Source organism: Hippocampus comes, unplaced genomic scaffold (assembly GCF_001891065.2).
Source record: "Hippocampus comes isolate QL1 unplaced genomic scaffold, H_comes_QL1_v1.1 scaffold174, whole genome shotgun sequence".
Lineage (NCBI taxonomy): Eukaryota > Metazoa > Chordata > Actinopteri > Syngnathiformes > Syngnathidae > Hippocampus > Hippocampus comes.
In genome coordinates, this window is record NW_017805983.1 from 7,806,351 (window position 1) to 7,827,075 (window position 20,725).

The 20,725-nt window shown below is 43.0% G+C and overlaps 2 long non-coding RNA genes across 2 annotated transcripts; one reads left to right on the forward strand and one right to left on the reverse strand.

Annotated features, from left to right (window-relative positions):
* Nucleotides 1–2,758: 2,758 nt before the first annotated feature.
* On the forward strand, nucleotides 2,759–5,256 carry LOC109528267 (uncharacterized). Its single transcript, XR_002170669.1, has 2 exons — nucleotides 2,759–3,527; nucleotides 4,051–5,256. It is a non-coding gene; the product is annotated as an uncharacterized LOC109528267 (long non-coding RNA).
* Nucleotides 5,257–5,929: 673 nt separating this feature from the next.
* On the reverse strand, nucleotides 5,930–11,519 carry LOC109528265 (uncharacterized). The gene is made up of 3 exons (XR_002170668.1): nucleotides 11,284–11,519; nucleotides 7,609–7,848; nucleotides 5,930–6,344 (listed from the first exon to the last, which is right to left on the reverse strand). It is a non-coding gene; the product is annotated as an uncharacterized LOC109528265 (long non-coding RNA).
* Between the last annotated feature and the right edge of the window lie 9,206 nt (nucleotides 11,520–20,725).

Below are 20,725 nucleotides of genomic sequence, written 5' to 3' on the forward strand. Positions count from 1 at the left end.
GCTCTGATGCTTCGGAGGCTCTCTGTGGATCTTTTGCTGTTAGATGCAAACAAGGAAATATGAAGGAAATCCTACCAGAACAGATTCATTTTATTTGGGGGTCAATCAGTCAACTGAATGATGACGTGTTTGTACGAACGACTATTTAACACAAGCTAAAATGTCAGTAGTAATGTCAGCAGAATGCAGCCACATACCCAGTTTGAAGAAGAAAAAGGCGTGCAAAGTCCGTATCCTCATTTTTGTCAGATGTCAGTTTGTTTCTCAAGTGATTGTTCATGTTAATTCAGATGAGCATTGTAAAAAGTAGTGAAATCAATTGTCTCACTTCGAGAAGACTTTGTAACTGGAGTGTCACGGTTTCGAGTGATAAATAAATGCCAATAATTTTTGGAGGGATGTTCGTCTCGATTATGAATCTACGACGTTTTGTGGTTATGGCGCAAACCCCAATATATCTGCCGGCATATTATTAAGACATTTTAACGCCATAACTACCAATAGAGCACATTGAACTAGTTTTGGGCTTAAGAATACTGTACGTTGAGACATGACACTTTCCAAGCTGCACAAGGCGACCACAGAAGTAAAGGCAAGGGACAATTTTATAATCATGTGCTGATTGTACTTTTCCTTTAAATTACTTTTAAAAAATGAGCTTAATCAGGACTTTACTCCTGAGTTAGCATACGTACATTAATGATAGAGGCAAAAATATCTTTTGTCTTTTATACAAATTTCAGTTTATGACAAAATAATATGTCCACTTGTGTTTTGTGCAACTCACTGAACGTACGGTTAAATACATTGTGTTATATTCCCATTAAATACCCGGTTGGCTGAAATTAATATGAACTGCGATGTGATTTGTTGGCTGGTGATCAATTTCTATTCAGAGAACTTAAAGTATGATTCTTATTTTATTACCGCGTTTTCATGACGGTTGCGCGAGTGCTTATCGGCACTGTCACGTTGCCTTACATCCCCTCTTCTCCTAATGTTGACATGGCAGCGTGCTTGGGATTTATAGGTCACAGCTGCAAATACAGCTCAGGGCAATGTGCAATTGTCGTGTGTGTGGCTGACTACAAGGTATATTCAACACATATGTTATTAAATTAATATTTAAATGACTAGCCTTTATTATTAGTCTGTCCTGACAACATTTGAATATTACCTCCAGCATTGTTCTGCTTATCGGCGCCGCAGCAACCATGTGATATTCCTTTTGTGGTCTGCGGGGGTAAAATCATGCTCCGAAATGTATAATCACCTTGAAATTAATTAATTGTAACACAACAATGCAAGTGATAGTATCGTTCCTTTCCCAGCCTTTATGCGGCCACCCACTCTTTCTTTGGGTTGCAGGGGTTGCTGTCCTGCACTACTGAGCTAAAATGATCTCGGAGGCATGCGTGGGGTCGAGGCGAGTAATTAATCTCAATGAAGCTCGTAGGTGTGACGGCCCGGAATTCAATTTACCCCCGCGACTGCTGCCGCAGCGCTTAAAGGAGGAAATATGTTCCCTCTATTTTCTCAGGTTAATATGAGCCACCTGAGCCTGATCGTCTTTTAATGGCATGCAGATATTGTCATGGCACATGCAGGCTTTTTGTCATTAGAGTTCTCCACACCACTACTTTGTCTTCCTGCATTTTTTTTTTTTTTTTTTTGTCCTTCCGATGAGAGATTGTTTTACCTGCACGACAAGCTGACTCTTTGTCTTTCACAATGAGCACCATTGATTTCTACTCCCCAATACAGACCATTTCCAATTTAATTATTTGCATGGCTGCTTTTTGCCCAGATGCACGTCAATATGACAGAGACCAGCAAATCCCATCAAAGCTAAAGCCATTAAAGTGGAACTCCTGTACCTGAGCTGTCTTGGGGGAATTTGAAAGCAAAACAATTCTGAACTATTTGCATCTAACAACCCTGATGATTTTAAGCAGTTTGTATGCTTTCCAGTCTAGTGCAACTCACCCTGTTTAAACAACAACAACAACAAAAAAACAACCACAACAATGTGGTACACTTTGAAAAAATAAGTTCTGATTTGTAATGATGTACAGTACTGAGCAATGTGTCGGATATTTAAACTGTGTGATATTATGGCTGTGTGACACCCACTAACCTATTCAACAAGGACGATGAATTTGGCTCATTGAAAAAAAAATGTGTGACAGAAAATGTGTGATCGAAATTGGATATAAATCAGATGCATTCTTGCTTTATTTTTATAAAAACTGGTATGTGCTGTAAAAGTACAATATCACAGTTATCCTACTGTTATGTAATGTAATCTAAATATAGTTGTATACTATCAAAAGGAAATGATAGCAGATGCGGTGTAAAGTTACGCACTATTTTCCTATGGGAATATACTGGAATTCAAAATACAGTACTGTACTGTTAAATTAAATTACAGTAGGTGCATTCTAGAATTGTTGAAGCACAGTGAATGTGTGAAATGTGCTATAAAGAGAAAATTGTCTTGCTATTGTCAAATAACAGTAAATGACTGGCGTCCCAGTCATTTACTGTTATTTTACAAATACATGTTTTACAGTGTATGGAAGTATTACAAAGTCCTTTTTTCAGTATTGATCTCTTGTTTGTCTTCCTTTCTTTTTTCTTCTGTTGATTTCCCATGTTTCCCAACACGAACAGCTGTTTTTAAACGCGTAAGTGGCGACAGCTCTGACGAAGGCCCAACAATAAATATTAGGTCTCCAAATGAGAAACTTCTAACCTAGAATGTAACCATTTTCAATGATTTAAAATACATGTTTACGTTCATGATCACAATTGACCAGAAACACAATACTAGCTGGTTGAGTCATTGATAATTGTTCAACTCACTCAGACCTCAGGCGTGTGCCAGGGATCACATTGTTCTAACAGTATGTTGGTTAGGTTTATAATCATACCTGTCCGCTCCCTTTTCGCCAACATCTTCTGAGAAATTGCTCCGCTGCTGGCCCGTCTCTCCGCATGCCTGCCTGACTTCCTTCTCAATTATATGGCTGCTCTTTGGGCGTTTATTTGTCTAAAGTTCATGTACAGTATGCATACAAATTTTCTCCGAGGGGAACAAACACGGCTCAGCGGAGCGTGGCGGCTAACCACGCAGGCAGCAGGAAAGGAGATGGAGGGGAAACAGATCAGAGGCTTAGTCGCAGTTTTCCTTCAAGGCGAACCTGAGGGTTGCCTCAAACACCTTTGTATCATAAGCCAGCACGCCTGGCTCAACTCTCTGCAGTTAACGTAGTTTCCTTAACGAGATACGCACTGTAGTTACATACAGAGCCGCACAGATGATCAAGGTTGGGCCGACTGGCAAGGGTGCCACGGAACATGCACAGAAATATGCTCAACATTTGACAGCTGATGTGTGCCAAATAGGACGAGCAGACTGTAAAGTGTCGACATGCAGCTACGGTGACGAAGCGGAGGAGCAAATGTTTCTGGTTTGGAAGTGGCAAGCAGACGACGTGTGGGAGCATGAGGGGGATTGGAGTCAGGTAAAGGCTGCTGGGAAACTAATTAGAGCCCACATCAGAACAGCAACGGGGCCTGAGCCTCTTTGACTCCATGACACAGTAAACAAAGTACTCAGTTGCTTCTTTCTGTGACAGGCCAGATACCTTTAAGCTTTAGAATTTGTTTGGTACTGTTTATTTTTTTTCACCTGGTTTATGCACATGTTTGCGCTGCAAGCCGACACCACCAGAAAGCGGAAAAGCCAAGTAAGGCATGCAAAGAAAAGCGGATGCGCCATGCATTTAAGACCTGCCTTTCATGTGGTGGCACTACCTGTGCTTGTTTGTAGGATTGTGTACAAAGCAGACAGGTTTAGTTAGGAACTTGTATCGTTATTATTACAAGCTAGTTGAAAGTGTTCCGTACTAAGCTTACTTTGTTAAATTGACTCAAATGGTCAGTTCTCCCTTGTGTGAGTCAGAGATGCACACAACATACATTAAGCATCTCCAAAACAAAAAGCACTTCACGCTAACTCAAGCCCTTTGTGTTTCATCCCTACAGGTTGCCTCACCTGAAGAGGCACCGCGTGAAGAAACAGGGGAGTGCATGCTGGGTAATGCAATTAGGTTACCATGCAAGGAAATGACACACATTGGCTCAGAACTGAAGAGATGAATCAACGAGATGAATCAGAAAAGGGATCCCACCATGCAACGGTATTTGCTTGTCATTGGTGTAGTTAACAAGAGGATGTTAAGTGCCTCCCTCATCGCCATGGAGATCTAAAGAATGTGCTTGTGGTCATGGTGACGAGGGCTGGCTGGGGAAAAGGATATGGCGGTTTCCTGCACCTTAGACAAACACACCCCCGCTCCGGTGCTAAATGGCCGGGGTCAGACAGTCAAAACATAATTATCACCCGATCGCCTGTTGACCTGCTTACCTGACATTAACCTTGGTCTGCACTAACGGGAGGTGCCGGTTGCCTCAGGGGGGCCAGATGCTAATTTGAAGCAGAGTTAGCAGTGAGAGGGCTGGGGGGGTAATTGCAGCGATCTAATAGGGATCAGTGCCGTGGGAGATCTCCGTACATCTGTCGTCTGGCGAAGAACCGCTGCACCTGAGACTCACCAGCTTGGCAGTGCTCACGCTCCACTGTGGGATTTCAAGAGAGATGAAGGGTTTCACGGTGAGACTACTGGCAGTCGTGCGGTTCCGTGTTTGAAGAACCTGTCACCTGTCCCGGATAGACTGAAAAGACAAACACTTATATGGGCACTCTACAGGCAATGAGACAAAGGAGCATTTAAATCTTTTTCCACAATGCCAATTTTGAACTTCTAAAATCACACAAATACAAAGATATCCCAATATTGAAATATTTTCTTCTTCTTGAGCAACTTGAATGTAATGTAAATCGGAAATTGTTGTCCCCATATGCAAAGACAAACCTCCCAAGCACAGCTGGGGAGAACAAAGATGTATTTTTGTTATCGTGTCGCTTTTGTTTCACTACTCATCAAAAGTCATAAATACACTATTAATTGTGTTGATCTTGTACCAGTAACTTTTTTAACCCTTGTTTGACAGTTGGGAAAATCAACGTGTTACTTAATCAGCTCCAGATTTCAACTAGGACAGTTTTAAACATTTTCAAATAATTTCATATGGGGAGAAATGTGCAATATATCCTGTTTATGGAGTGTTTGGGTTTCATGCAAAACATTCCAAGTAAAATGTAAGAAAAGAAAAACTTCTCAAAAAAAATAAAAAATTCCGGGCAGGAAAAAAAAAAACCCTGTTTCGGCGTACAAGTAACCTTTCTCGCCTCACGGTAAGGCATCGTGAAGGGCTTGGTGGAGCAAGTGCAAGATTACATGAATTGATGAAGGGGCAGTGGAGGGCCTTGACCCTCTTGTAACATGCATCACCTATCCACTCCCGCATGCCCGTGGGAGGCAGCCTCCAGGTTATCTTTAATTCATGCCATTAAATATGCAGCAGAAGCCCTCCTTGTAGCAGCTGTTAGCCAGGTTAGTAAGCCATAATTCAGGAGATCAAATCTGAGTAAATTGAGGGCGAGGTTGGAGGGAGCGCTGGCCAGAGAGGACGCATTATCCTGCCGTGCGGGAGAGAGGCTGGTTCAGTCAGGTGCAACACCGAGACTAGGCTTCTTAATCCTTGTGCTCGCAAGGAGATAATCACGGCTTTGCCCAGAAATGTGGACAGAGTGTATCGGCAGAAATGCTGAATTGTGATGCCGAGATGTCATTTCATGTTTGACTTCAGAAATTCAGTATTTTCTCAGGTTGTCTTTTGCTTTTCATAAACACATCCTGAATAGTGTTTAAACAGTGTGGTTAATTCCTTTATTTTTTTTTCCCTAGACTTTGAAACATTTGGTTTTGACATCAAAAGATGAATATGTGACACGAGATCAAATATTTCAACTTTTATTTTCATGTATTTACTTCTGGTTTTGATGCACATGATAGGATTATAACAAAAAAAAATTAGGTGAGAAGTGATATTGGAAAATATTTATTTGCAAATTATTTGCTTTGAATATTTACATCAAGTCTGTGACACACTGACATGACAACACTTAGGCATTCTTTTGTGATACTTTTCCAGGTTTACACCACAGCCTCTTTCAGATGTTGTTTGCTTGGGGGGTTTATTCCCTTCAGTCTCTTTGCAGGTCAAATATTTGTTCTTTTGGTTTCAAGTCTGGAGATAAACTTGGTCCAGTCTCAATATCTTCCATTTAATCTCCCTGAGGAACGCTGGCAGTGTGTTTTGGGGTCATTGTCTTGCTGCATGATGATTCTTCCAATCGGTTTTGTGCATCATTCCTTAAATTTGGCAGACGAAATACAGAATATCTGAAGTCCGACTGCAACGGACAGTTAGGACGGCGGAAAAAATCATTGGCACCGCCCTACCCACTCTTGAGGACTTGCACACCGCAAGAACCAAGACAAGGGCACGGGAAATCCTACTGGACCCCCCGCACCCTGCCCACCACCTTTTCCAGCTACTCCCCTTCGGCAGGCGCTACCGATCCATGCGCACCAAATCCAGCAGACACTTAAAGTGTCTGGTGCTGTGGAATATAGATCAGTGACAGTGGTTCAAGTGAGTACAGAGCTGGAGCTACAATAACTATAATGGGATGCTGTTCCACAGGGTTGTGCAAAATTGCAAAGAGCCACTATACAGGTAGATTTGGGTTACTGTTTAGGGAGTTAATGGCTCGAGGGAAGAAGCTGTTTAAAGTGCTCAAGGACATCTGTATAATTGCACACTTGTTGTACTACAAATACTGCTACTGGTCACTTTAAAATGGTTCAATGATTTTCTGCACCAACTGTACAACTGTTATAGTATTGTATTCTACCACTGATCACTTGAGCTCTGTTTGATACTTTGCACATTGTCTCACAGTTGTCACTGGGTGGTACCACTGCACAACGGTACACTTACATTACAGAATGTCCTTCCATACTTATTTGTCATGTCCTTGTTTATGATGACTCTAGTGCAGCGTGTTCTCCCGGAGACAAATTCCTTGTGTGTTCTACATACTTGGTCAATAAAGGTGATTCTGATTCTGACTCTGTGGACTTTTGAGTTACTTTTGCTGCTGCCATCTTGTCGTCCATCAATGAAGAAGAATAAGCCAGTCCCAAAAAACCCATGGAAAATAAAGGCATGGCATTGCTTGCCTTATTTCATGGATGAGCTTGTATTTTTGCCGTCATGAACAGGTACCTCTGCTTCCTCTCTCAAGTTTAATTTTAGCATCATCAATTCGCATCAATGTAGCCTTCACATTCTCTTTGCTGATGACTGGCTTGCATTTTCTAATGTAGCATCTCGACTTTTTGTTCATTTTTTCGAGAGGTCATTGCTGTCACTCAAAATGTTTCTGTTACATACCTTGAAGTAAAAGCCGAAATGTTCATTTCAAATGCATTTTTCTTACATCAAAACTCTATGTGTTCTGTATACATACAAAATAGACCTGTAAGTTAGTGTTTGTGTGCGAGTGCGTATGTGCATACAAGTGCAGGAAATCACCATTTCAATATAGCACTGATTAAACTTCCCGTTTACCGTTGTCGAAGTACACAGGAACCATCTCTTGGCAGGTTTCCTCCTGCAGCAGCCCCTGCCAAACCCTTTGAAATCCAATCAGGTTCTGGTCCTTGTATCGCTGTCCGCCCCTCATGCTCGCCTCGCTCCTCGCTGACTCACGTTGCAACCATAAAAAGACTTCACTGCTGCCAGCTGGCAGCCAATCAACTGCAGTCACATCCAAGAAGCACCTGTTGGGAGTCTGCAAGGTGCGACATGCTGTTCAAGAAAAAATAAAAAAGACGCAACACTGATGTACAGCCCAAGTGTGTGTGTGTGTGTGTGTGTGTGTGTGTGTGTGTGTGTGTGTGTGTGTGTGTGTGTGTGTGCGTGTGTGTGTGTGTGTGTGTGTGTGTGTGTGTGAGATTGTGACATCAGTGTGACATCATAAATGGTACCATCATTCTCATGCAATCATGTAAGGTTGCAAAAAAATGTTGGGAATTAACAGGAATTGAACATATTCAAGTTTGTCTCTGAGCAGGGGACTTCAATGCACATGAAGAAAAAACATTTTTATTTTGGCATAATCCTAACTAAAGCAACTGATTTGGTAAAAGTACAGTGGAGAAAGTGAGGAAAGGATTCAGCAAGAGATCGAACGACAGGCAGATGGGTGCAACATCTGCAGTGGAAGAACAAGCTGAGCCAAAAACACTCTTTGATCTGTTCCCACTCTTAATTGGTCACGAGCTGTGGATTGTGACCGAAAGAACAAGATCATGGAAACAAATGGTTGGAATGTGTTTCGTCCACAGAGTGTCTTGGGCTCTCCTTTTGAAATCAGGTGAGAAGCTTGGTCATCAGGAAGAACAGTAGAGCCGCTTCTCCTTAAGATTGAGAGGAGGTAGATGAGGTGGTTCGGGTATCTGGTTAAGATGCCCCATAGATGCCACCCTGGAAAAGTATTTCCGGGCATGTCCCACTGGGAAGAAGCCCTGGGTGAGACCCAGAATCCGCTCCACTGGCCTGGAAACATTTTAGGATACCTTTGCAAGAGCTTTAGGCTTTCCTGCCTACGCTGCTGCTGCTGCCATAACCTGGCCTAAATTGAGTAGAAAATGGATGGATGGATGGATGGATGGATGGATGGATGGATGGATGGATGGATGGATGGATGGATGGACGGACGTGAAAAGTTCTGAATTAACTTTCACCCATCTTTTCATTTTTCATGCTCACAATATCTGGCATCCATGAAATAGTTAAACTGGCAATAGACAGTTTTCTGGTAGTTACTGTTAGAATAATATTGCACACATTCGAGGTAACAGGACCAGTGAACATTGATTCTGAACTTTTCAGTTGGTGCTGTGACCTTGTGGTCTTATACTTGCAGTTATTTATTTATTTTTTTAACAATTCAACTAGAGCCACCAATAGGGTAAGCAGAAAGCCTTCTTTTAATAGATAAAATTCTGCCTATACCTCAAGGGTGTGTAGATTGTTGAAATTTCTGAGGGCGAGGAGTGGGTTTTATGTTCCAAATTTAGTAACCCAACATTGTATGCTGTATGAGTTATTATCAAATGACATCAAAAACGAAACACGGCTGTGGAGCCGTTTTCTGTTATTTCTGGATGAAGGTCTGTCTCCTCCAAAATGAAGCGTATTCTTACACTGCCGTAGCCGCATCTAGATACAAATGCAGCCTATCCTAAATAATGTGTTGTTGTCTTTCTATGTGGGACTCCATGGTCTTAACTGAGTTCAACAGGTAAGTGTGCAAGGGCGCTGATAGATAGGAAGATACATGGGTGATGGATGGAGGGATGATGGTAGTATGGATGGATGGATGGAAAAGCAGCAGTGGACACCAACCAACATATTTTCAGGCTGCATTTACAGCAACAGTTTGATCAGTCTGATTTCTGGCGTTCAGGAAATTTAGTTTTTATTCTGGTTCTGTAAGAAACGACAACCTAAAGAGATCTGGAAATTTATGGGAAACTAAAAACTAAAAGTACAAATTATACGTGATTTTTTTTTTTTTTAAGCACCTGCATTGCTGACCATCAGTGTGCTTCACTTATTTTGAGTGGAAAATCCTAGCCGGGGCATTAAAACACATTAGCTCTATCCAGCATGTGCAGGAGAGACTGAGGAGGGGAGATAGAGCCAGAGTTTGACCGCAGTGACCAGAGGAATTAGAGAGAGAGCTTATCCCCACGTCACTATCAACATGTTTAAGCCCAACGGTCCATTTCAACCTCAGAAACCTGCCATCAGCATAAAACCTCCCTCTCTCTCACTCTCTCTCATCTGTTTGTCTCCCTAATTAATGACTTCACATGCCACAGTGTGTTTTGCAAATGATAGATGATGGAGAATTATAGCAGCGGTGAGGAGGGTGCAGCCAGTGGTGGATCTGTGCCGTCAGCTTCAGCCCGCATTACCTGAGTCGATCTGGCATTCGCTCAGGATGGGACAGATTTGATTTTTGCCATGTAAGAGGCTTTTTTTTTTTTTTTTTTTTTTAAAGGGTTCTAATGCCGGATTTTGTAGGTAAGCACAATCTGTCATGTTCACCTACAATGATATTATCCAACAAGGACATGAGGACACACAGCAAAGGCCGGACCGGGTTAGTGGAGACTGGGGGTTCGGAATATGAAGGTAGTGTGCCAACGACAGTGGAACCTCCAAGTTGGACCACAATCCATTTGGGGCCACAGGCCCAGCTCCAATTTGTTTGTACTGGAAAACCATTTGTAATCCCTTGGAATTGATTGTTCCAGTTTGTTCCAGGGACAAACCGATGTGATCATCAAATGTTCACAAACTGTAAAAAACATTTTAAGTTACGTATTAGCCTTAATACTTGTTTCATTTATTTAATAGAATTATTTTTTTTAATTTTGGCCATTACTTTTGTATTTTACTTATCTCATTGAATAATTATGGTTAAATGATTTATTGTAAAAGTTATATATATATATATATATATATATATATATATATATATGTCAAATTAAACACTTACGCATATACATTTCAAAAATATCTTTTATGACATGATTGGTGGGCGGCATGGTGTTTGACTGGTTTGTACGTCCGCCTCACAGTTTCTGGCTCGGGCCTCCCTGTGTGGAGTTTGCATGTTATCCCCGTGCCTGCGTGGGTTTTCCAGTTAATTTAAATAACAATTGTATACTACACCAGACAATGGGACTGAGCATAATGACAACATCAGCAGTGTAGTGGCAATACAATACAAAAAATATATGTAGTATAACTTTATTTACAGCTGAAAGCAGTGTTGTTTTTAAAGTGTGACAACCGCAGGAAGGAAGGACCTGCTCTTCTTCTCCACATATTTGAAGTGAAGGAGTGTGTCACCAAGGAGGCTCCATATTTCTTTTTTCATACTTACTTTAACACTTTGGTCTGAACGGCAGGTTTCTGACTTGCTTATTACAATTAGTTTCAGTTTCATGGCAGCAAATTATTTTAGTCTTTTTTCCTCACCTCAACTTTTGCATCTCAATGTTTTACTTTCACTGCGTCCTCGTTTCTTCCCTTTACCAAAGGTTAATAATTCCTTTTTTTGATCATCCTCACTGCCTCAGGCCAGGTTTTAATCCTGATTTAGATTTTGATTCACTGTCCGGTTTTAATAATGCACGCGTGTTCATGGGTGGTTGCCCCGCTTACCTCAGGGCGTCTGTCTCGCCGCTCCCCATGCCCCCGCCCGAAGAAGCTCGCCTTCTCCAGATAAATACCACCCGAGACACACAGGAAATGCTTTCTGTGAGATGAGATGGGATGGGCTGTCGTAGTGGAGGGAGAGAGGTGGGGGGGGGGGTAGCCTAATGGCAAGAAAAGTTTCGTTTTCTAACAAAAGAGCATTTTAAACACACTCAAGTTTCCAAATTGAGTCTCGAATTTCCAATTCTTTAATCGTGTTGCATGGGAAGCCATTTCCTCCTCTCGTGTACTCCCGCCTCCACTTTTCCTGCTGCTTAAACTGTGAGATGAGTCCCAGCCAAGGAAATACACTGACGGCGTCATCAAACATTAATTAGGCCCCCTCCCCATTCCATGAGATTCTTCTTCAAAACATGTCCAATGATTTTGAGGGGAAGTGGCATGTTTGAAGGCGAGTGGAGATCTGATTAGCATCATGAGGGTGTGATAGGTGCAACAAAAAGGGTAATAACAATATTTGAGGGTGGGGCTGTTTGAAAAAACAATTTTCAATTAACACCTTGTGATGAGCTTCCTTTTTTTTTTTTGTCACTCTATGCTGTGACAACCCTCCTCTGCCGCTTTGTTTCCTTAAACTGGGCCATGAAATCAGTGTGAATTTGCATGTTTGCTGTTTTAATTGCAAATCCGCCAGATAGTTGTGCTCTAATTGCAGACTAATCACCGCAAAATCACCAAGTTCAAGCCGACGTTATCATGAATTGTGCCTGTGAAATGACCGTAAAATCTGACGGTCACCGGTGGTGGACTGCCACTTCTCAGCGGTGGGCCAGCCACAAAGTGGAGTTTCACTCAAAAGCAGTAGTGTAGTTTGTGACTTCTCTGAGCTGAGACAGGGATTCATGAAGGCATATGCATCTCTTTTCGTGGGTGTTGACCCTTTCCCAATGCTGCTTGCCCTCTCCCTCACCAGCTCCGTTGGCCTTGAGCTGCCAGTAATTGAAATAAATTATAAGCGCATTATCTGTGATTAGTTAGCGGCGCCTCCCTCCTTGTCAGGAAATACTTGGATTCAATTATGACTCGAGGGAAAAAAAAACAACAACAAAAGTGAACAATGTTTTTCCATCCTCCCAACATCATGTTCTCCTCCCTACGAGGTCATGCTCTACCTGACAAAGGTCAAGAGGCAACCGCGATACGACTGCCCTCTGTCCTAATTGGCCTCCCTGTGACTGCGGTTATCTGACGCCAGTAAACAGAACTCTGGTTTCGCATGGCATTTGTTTTCGAGAGACACTTCTCGTCCTCCAAAAAATAAACTTGTCAGGCTTGAAACTGTGCAGGAGCACGACTGCTTTGTTGCGGGCTGTGGCGGCGGCTGAGTTTTTTAAGACCGTTCTCTGGCGACTGCTGTGACACTGCCATTCCCATGCCCCGTCGAATTCTTTCCTCAGATCCCCGGCATTTAAGCGGCTCCCTCCCTCCCCAGCGCCGCTTAGGATGCAGCCAAGTCCACTGACCTGTGTGGGAGTGGATATTTTGGAAGACGGCCCTGACTAGTTCACGAACTATTCCTGTCCTAGCATGTTCATTAGCCCGGCCTCAGGAGTTGCAGTGTTTACGCGCTCTTATCATTCCTCGCTGCCGGGTCGCCGTAAGAGATTCATGGACGCAACACATGAAACATGCGTGCCTTTATGTTCCCTGACTTCACCACGTAGGTTAGTGGACTGTTGTTCTTTTTGCCAGAGGTCATAGCGGTGGAATGGAGTCATTATTTACTGTTGATCCAGTGGCGGGAAGTTTTCCAAGCCGGGGCTTTGGGATTTTCACATTACAGCCCAACAGAGGAAATAATGACCTGTAGGTGCTCAGCTGTGGGAAGGAAATTGGTGTTTCTTTTTTATTATTATTATACTCCAAAGCTGTCATGCTCTCCAGCAGCATTGCCTCAAACCGAGACACCCCTCTCCCCACCCTCCCATCTTCAGCACCAATCACCCCCACTCCTGACCCCCCCACCCCTGAGCAAACTACCCCTCCCCTTTCTGTATCCCACGCTAAGGCTCAGTTACATGACTTTTTTTCCTGGAACTTTTCCTCACCTTTAAGTGGCCTTGTTTCCACTGTGGAGACGTGTAAACATTCAAAAGAATTTCAATGATGTGGATCAGGTCCCCTGATTGCCAACCAGCCTCAGCGGCGTTAGTGACACTGAAAGCAAATATTATCAGCTGAAGCTTGTTGACGTCACAATTTTTTGCCATCACGCCATGATGGCATAAACATAAGTACTTCAAAAAAAAAAAAGAATGTAAACATTAGGTTTTATTCACATAAAAGCATCCTTTGTATGTCATCCCAGTGGTATTGGGACGATGGGGAATTTTTCCCGGTGGGCTGTGTAGTTCTTTGGACACTCCATTTTGAATGGCTCATTTGGGAAAAAAGATGTCACATGCAATATTGTGTGTTTATGGCAGGAGGGAGGATCCACTTTGATATTTATTTATTTCTATTGGTGTCAAATGTCGTTTTAGAAATATTAAATCCCTGTTTCCCAATTTGTGTGTGTTTGTGTGTGTGTGTGTGTGGATGTGTGTGTGAGAAAGAGACACACATGCCTTCATATCTACGGTGGGGTTAGTAGAGATTGGAGGTTGCGCCGTCTAGCGTCCGTTATTGGATTCCGAAGGAAGCCTCAGCAAGAAGTAATAGCTTTTGCGATTGATGAGGACCCAAGACAGCTCATTGACATATTATCAGTGTCACAACCAGTTAAGTCAAAATTTCCTCCGCTGCCTTTGAATGGCGTCCTGCGAGACTGCTGAAAAATTCAGCAGATTCCAGTTACCTGCTGTTCCACTAGGTAGAAAGCGGAAACAAGAAGAAAGTTTGCCGCGGGTTTCTGATGGACTGTCACTCACTGAGTGGCACCAATATTCTTCTCTGGGGCTCACGACGAACATGACTTTTCATCGCTACTAATCAAAATGAATAAACATGCATAATTGTGCAGAGTAGTGAGTTGTATTCATCCCATATTCAATTCTCCTCAAGGTGGCCACAAATGACATGGGTAGAGAACTTCAATGCATCAGTCTATAACCTAATACAGTATTACAAAAACATTAAATGGAAAACCATCATTGTAACCCAAATGAGAAACTCCAGTCTACCTCGCGCTCAAATAAGTAAGAGGAGCATTTGTGTCCATTTAAAACAAGCCTGACATACATCTGTCCCTTTTCTATACTGCTTATTTTTTACCCCCAATTTTGCTGCTGTAGACTGTAAATTTCCCCAGTGTGGGACAAATTAAAGATATCTTATCTTATCTTATCTTGTCTTATCGTATCCTCATTAGGGTCACGAGAGTGCTGGAGCCTATTCCAGCTGACCAAGGGGCAGGTACACCCTGGAATTGATGCCAGCCAATCACTGGGCACATACTGTACACTGTTAGACAAATAAGCATGCATACTCATATTCACATCTAAGGACAATTTAGAGCAGGGATGGCCAACTGGCTGACCACAATCACACACTGAGTGGCCCAGTGATTTATTAAAAAACACAAACACAAAAAAGTGTTTTTTTTTAAAATAATGACCTGTAGGTGCTCAGCTGTGGGAAGGCAATTGGTGTTTCTTTTTTATTATTATTATACTCCAAAGCTGTCATGCTCTCCAGCAGCATTGCCTCAAACCGAGACACCCCTCTCCCCACCCTCCCATCTTCAGCACCAATCACCCCCACTCCTGACCCCCCCACCCCTGAGCAAACTACCCCTCCCCTTTCTGTATCCCACGCTAAGGCTCAGTTACATGACTTTTTTTCCTGGAACTTTTCCTCACCTTTAAGTGGCCTTGTTTCCACTGTGGAGACGTGTAAACATTCAAAAGAATTTCAATGATGTGGATCAGGTCCCCTGATTGCCAACCAGCCTCAGCGGCGTTAGTGACACTGAAAGCAAATATTATCAGCTGAAGCTTGTTGACGTCACAATTTTTTGCCATCACGCCATGATGGCATAAACATAAGTACTTCAAAAAAAAAAAAGAATGTAAACATTAGGTTTTATTCACATAAAAGCATCCTTTGTATGTCATCCCAGTGGTATTGGGACGATGGGGAATTTTTCCCGGTGGGCTGTGTAGTTCTTTGGACACTCCATTTTGAATGGCTCATTTGGGAAAAAAGATGTCACATGCAATATTGTGTGTTTATGGCAGGAGGGAGGATCCACTTTGATATTTATTTATTTCTATTGGTGTCAAATGTCGTTTTAGAAATATTAAATCCCTGTTTCCCAATTTGTGTGTGTTTGTGTGTGTGTGTGTGTGGATGTGTGTGTGAGAAAGAGACACACATGCCTTCATATCTACGGTGGGGTTAGTAGAGATTGGAGGTTGCGCCGTCTAGCGTCCGTTATTGGATTCCGAAGGAAGCCTCAGCAAGAAGTAATAGCTTTTGCGATTGATGAGGACCCAAGACAGCTCATTGACATATTATCAGTGTCACAACCAGTTAAGTCAAAATTTCCTCCGCTGCCTTTGAATGGCGTCCTGCGAGACTGCTGAAAAATTCAGCAGATTCCAGTTACCTGCTGTTCCACTAGGTAGAAAGCGGAAACAAGAAGAAAGTTTGCCGCGGGTTTCTGATGGACTGTCACTCACTGAGTGGCACCAATATTCTTCTCTGGGGCTCACGACGAACATGACTTTTCATCGCTACTAATCAAAATGAATAAACATGCATAATTGTGCAGAGTAGGAAGAAGTTGGGGAAATTCATAGAGAATTTTCAATGCTCCATCAAGTATTAAAACACAGCTTGGCCTCATTTTCTTTGCTACCTAAACCGTTTTCCCCACCTTGCTTTCCGCCCGATTGCACCAGCGCGTCACGTGCACTCGCAAACCATTAGGAGCAAATATTTACTTTCCCACATTGGCGCACTTCTGCCCACTTTGATATTCCCTTTGATTCACATTCCCTCCCCTTTAAGACGTGTGGAACTTTAAGAAATGTGCCAGTTTGATGTGATTCCCCCCCCCCCCCGGCTTTGTACATCACATGCAAACATGAAGAAAAGTGAGTTAGCAGACAGGCAACAGATTGACATGTTTTTTTATTTTGACAGCGCTCGCCCTCCCCGGCCCAGCTTTGTGATCATAAATAGTGCATGCTGCTTATTACAGTCAATGCCTTGCTTGCCGGTGTTGGCAGACAATTTGCCAGTACACATGTGAGACATTATTAGCGTTTCCCTTTCATCCCTCGCTGTCTTCTCTCCCGGTCCTGTGCCATTGCTGCAAAGCACTCTGGGATAGCTTGTACCCGCCGATTCTGCACGCCACTCGTCACGCCACTAAATTTGATGGGAAAAGCACATAATGTGCCTCCTCTTCGATTAAATCTAATGTGATTAAGCGGCGAAGACGCAGGAGTTTGTGCAAGTGCACAAAAGCCGGCATGATGACAGAATTTCAGTGTGTTTCGCGTCTCTCAGAGGAAAGAAAGACATTTCTTGTGCTGCTGCATGCAGCAACATCTGGCTCCAATTACCCAATGTGAGCTGCTGCAGCATAGTAAGAGGAAACTCAAAGGATTTCCTCTCTTAAAATGCACATTATCCTCTAATTCCTACCTAAATTAGCACTTAACCGAGGACTGCGCTTCGAGATGCCTGCGTGTGCAGGCCTGCGCCTACGCACAAGAAACATCTCCTGCAGCGAGGTCAACACCGGGTGAGGAGATGTGTGGCGTGGTCGCACCTCACCTTCTTGTGCGTGGCACCCTGTCGGGATGACAAAGAAAGTGAACACGAGGGACATAATGGCTCAGGCGCCCCACTAAAAGGAACGTTTTTTTTTTTTTTTTTTTCCAGGAGGTGCAGTGCAAGGGGCCCTACAGTCCCCTGGGATAGATTTGCAAGTAAAGATGGTAGCATTCACCTTTCCCTGACACTGCCGCCTGGGGCCTGGGGCAAGCTGTCAGCCCGTGGTCAAGGCAAGTACAAGTCCAATAACCTAGCACTGTCCCCAACCTCCAAACAAAACTATGTCTCAAAGAGAAAGTGGAGATGCGGGCGGAGAAGTAATTTGACGCCAGGTTCTCTCTGGAGGCTGAATTGCGAGCGCTGATGTCACCGGGTCAAAGCTTTCGCAATCCATGTAAAGGAGGATGATGGCAGCTCGCTTCACTTCACTCACAGCTTGGGACAGCAGACGGTTATAATTTGCGTTTTCGCGAAGAAAACTTTCGGATAGTTAATCCAAAATCCAGCATATCTACTCACCAATATTCTTGTCTTTTGTCTAAAACTGTGTCAAATTTTCAAGGAACCGCTTTTTATTTTACATGAAAACCTCAGTGGGATCCACACAGGAAAAGGCAATCTGTTCCAAACATGTTATCAAGATGAACAGGAAGTGTCCTGAGGAGAGAAGATTCTTGCAATGTATGAGCTTATGTGAACTTGTGTGAGCCTTGTTTCATTGGCGCTGTAAAAAAAAAAAAAAAAAAAAAAAGAGCCTTACAGGTTCTTCTGTGTCTTTGGGGGTAATTTAACACAAACACAGCGAGGGAAAGTGACTGTTAGTGACGTTAACATCCATCAAACACTGAGGGGAATGTCCAGTTGGTGGCTCCAGCATGCTTAGAAAAGCCTTTTGTTCAAACACCTTTAATAATTAAACACCTACTCAGCCCCTCAGGCTGCACAAGATTGAATACTTTCGCTGGGAGGAAAAGAAAATCTCTTGTAACCTGGCTAGCGCACACCTAATGCCTTTTCCTTGAGCTGAACAAAACCCTTCACTTTTCAAGAAACAGCTTTGGTGCAGCCCAACATGACCGGGCTGCACCGGGCGCGAATGGTTGTTCGTTTCTGTGTGCCCTGCGATTGGCTGGCAACCGGTTCAGGGTGTCCCTCGCCTACTGCCCGAAGACAGCTGGGATAGGCTCCAGCACCCCCTGCGACCCTAGTGAGGATCAAGCGGTTTGGAAAATGAATGAATGAATGGATGTATAGTTGGGGTGGTATTTCATGATGTTTTCAGCAGACACGGCAGAACAATGGTTTCGGCGGCATTCGATTCTCATTCACGACCCGTGCTACAGCCTGCTATGAACTAGCTGTAATGCATCCAAACAGGCATCAAGGAAAGCATGATAGGTGATACATCTGCATCACAGTTCTGGATTTGTTGTTTCAAATGTGAGCACCAGCCTGCCTGTATGTACCTGGCATGATCTTCCCCTTGTTTTGTGGGTTTTCTGTGGGGCCTGCGGATCTCTCGCACATCCCATAAAAATGAATGCTAGGTTCAATACTTCGGCAATATGCGCCCAGTGATTGACTGGTGACCAGTCCAGGGTGTAGCCTGCCTCTCGACTAGGATGGAGGCTCCATCTTACCTGCCACCGTAAAGAAGATAATCCGTATATAGAGAATAGATGCATATATGGAGGCATATCAATTTGCAATATAATAATACAAATAAAGAACCACAGTACATAATATTTGATGTATCACATTTGTGTAGCTTCCCAACCTTCCAGGGCCTCCTTCTGTTCCCTTGGGGCCCAATAATGGCTCAAACACTTCTGCTGAGAACAAGCACCTGAGAGAGAACAGCTGTCTTGTAAAAGGTCACTCTCCCACTGTTCCTTGGTCTCGCTCAACATTTCCGGCTTCAGTACTCCCCACCCACTCCCCCCCACACACACACACACACACACACACACACACACACTCCCCCAATGTGTTGTACGTCGATGATTTTTGGCAGAGTTAGGACACCTTGTAATCTCTTGCATGCGTGGGTGGACCAGTGCACTGTGGCCCGCTTTATAAAACTTTCCTCTGAGTGGATATGGACGAGCCTCTCAAGGTGTTTATTTTCCCCAATGTCGTGTAGCGGCTATCATCGATGTGCACGTGGGCCAACATACACACCCTCACACAGATTCTCACACACACACACACACACACACACACACACACACACACACACACACAAGGATGTCTTAACGGCTTTAAAAAAACAAAAAACAAACAAATTGGTCACATTTTTGAACACACATTTCTCACAAGCTGCTCAACGAAGAGACAATTCAAACAAGCACACAGTAGAAACATTGCTCCCTTATGTACTGTGTACTTATTGACTATTTGTTTGTCATGAAGCCAATGAGCAAACTAGTGGTGTCCAATCTATGGCCCGTGGCGTCGCACTGCATACAGAAAATGGAACTATTAACACGTCCTGCAATGCTGTTCTGCAATGCTATTTTTTTGTAAACAAGAATTTGCTTTTGTACAGATCTTTTCGAAATGTACAAAGATGCAAAGAAATTATTTCCAAACGTAGTAGCATTTCTCTTCATATTGTCAAATAAATATCATTCCGTTTTTTCAAAAGCAAAATTGGTTTGCTCCATATTCTACTCCGTGTCAAGGTCCAATTTGTGAACAAGTCATTCATGTTCCTCAAGTAACTGATTTAAAATTTGTCATCTCACTGCAGGTTGCTCCTTTTCAGGTTCTGATTGTTGATATCTACTCAGTGCAGAAGTGGATCTATTCTTGTGGGACATGGAGCCGCGAACCATCCCACTTTGAACATTCTTAAAGAAATCATTATACTTATTGCTTAACAATGCTGTGACATAGCAGTTTTCCAAAATAACTATATTATAAAAAAGAATTGTTAATTAATGGATTGGTTGGTTTTAGTGGTGCATTTACAGTTTGTTTTTTGTTTTCCCAAAATGAGTTAAACTCAAAATCTCTTAAAGCGAAGTTAAACTTACACTCTGCTCTGAGTTTTGCATTGCACACTGAACAGCGAACAAGATCTCACAATCAGTTAAAAGTCACTCAATGAACACTGCTTAAAGTTAAAAGTTTGCCCACCCCAGAACTAAACAAACACGAGATCCATCACCTCTTAGACCTGAATGCATGCAACAGTGAATACTGACACTAGTCTGTCATGGACAGCATGGCAGGGGCTGGTCCTAGTGGTGTCTATACTGTCACATCATTTGCATATTTACAGTAAATTCAACAGTTGCAAATAAAATTGGATTTACCACAATTTCCTCAAGGTGATTACATCAATCTCAGGGAGGACATTCTGGGGCGTTACTCGTCTCCTGCGGGTGGATGATGTGGGCGTTGTTATTTTAGCACACCGGTCAAGGTGAAGCTAGAAGCATTGACAATGGAATAGCAGAGGATAAAATAGCACGCGCACAGACGGCTACACTCAAGAGCCTTAGAATCAGGTGCAAGTGCTTTGAAGAAAAAAGCTGGATCAGAAATTCTGCTGTTAGAAATAGAATTATTTTTCATCTTTTGATTCACAAGGCCAGTTTCAAAAACAAGGTTTAGTGTCAAATGCTAAAAGACCTTCATTTGGAGTGGTTCATGC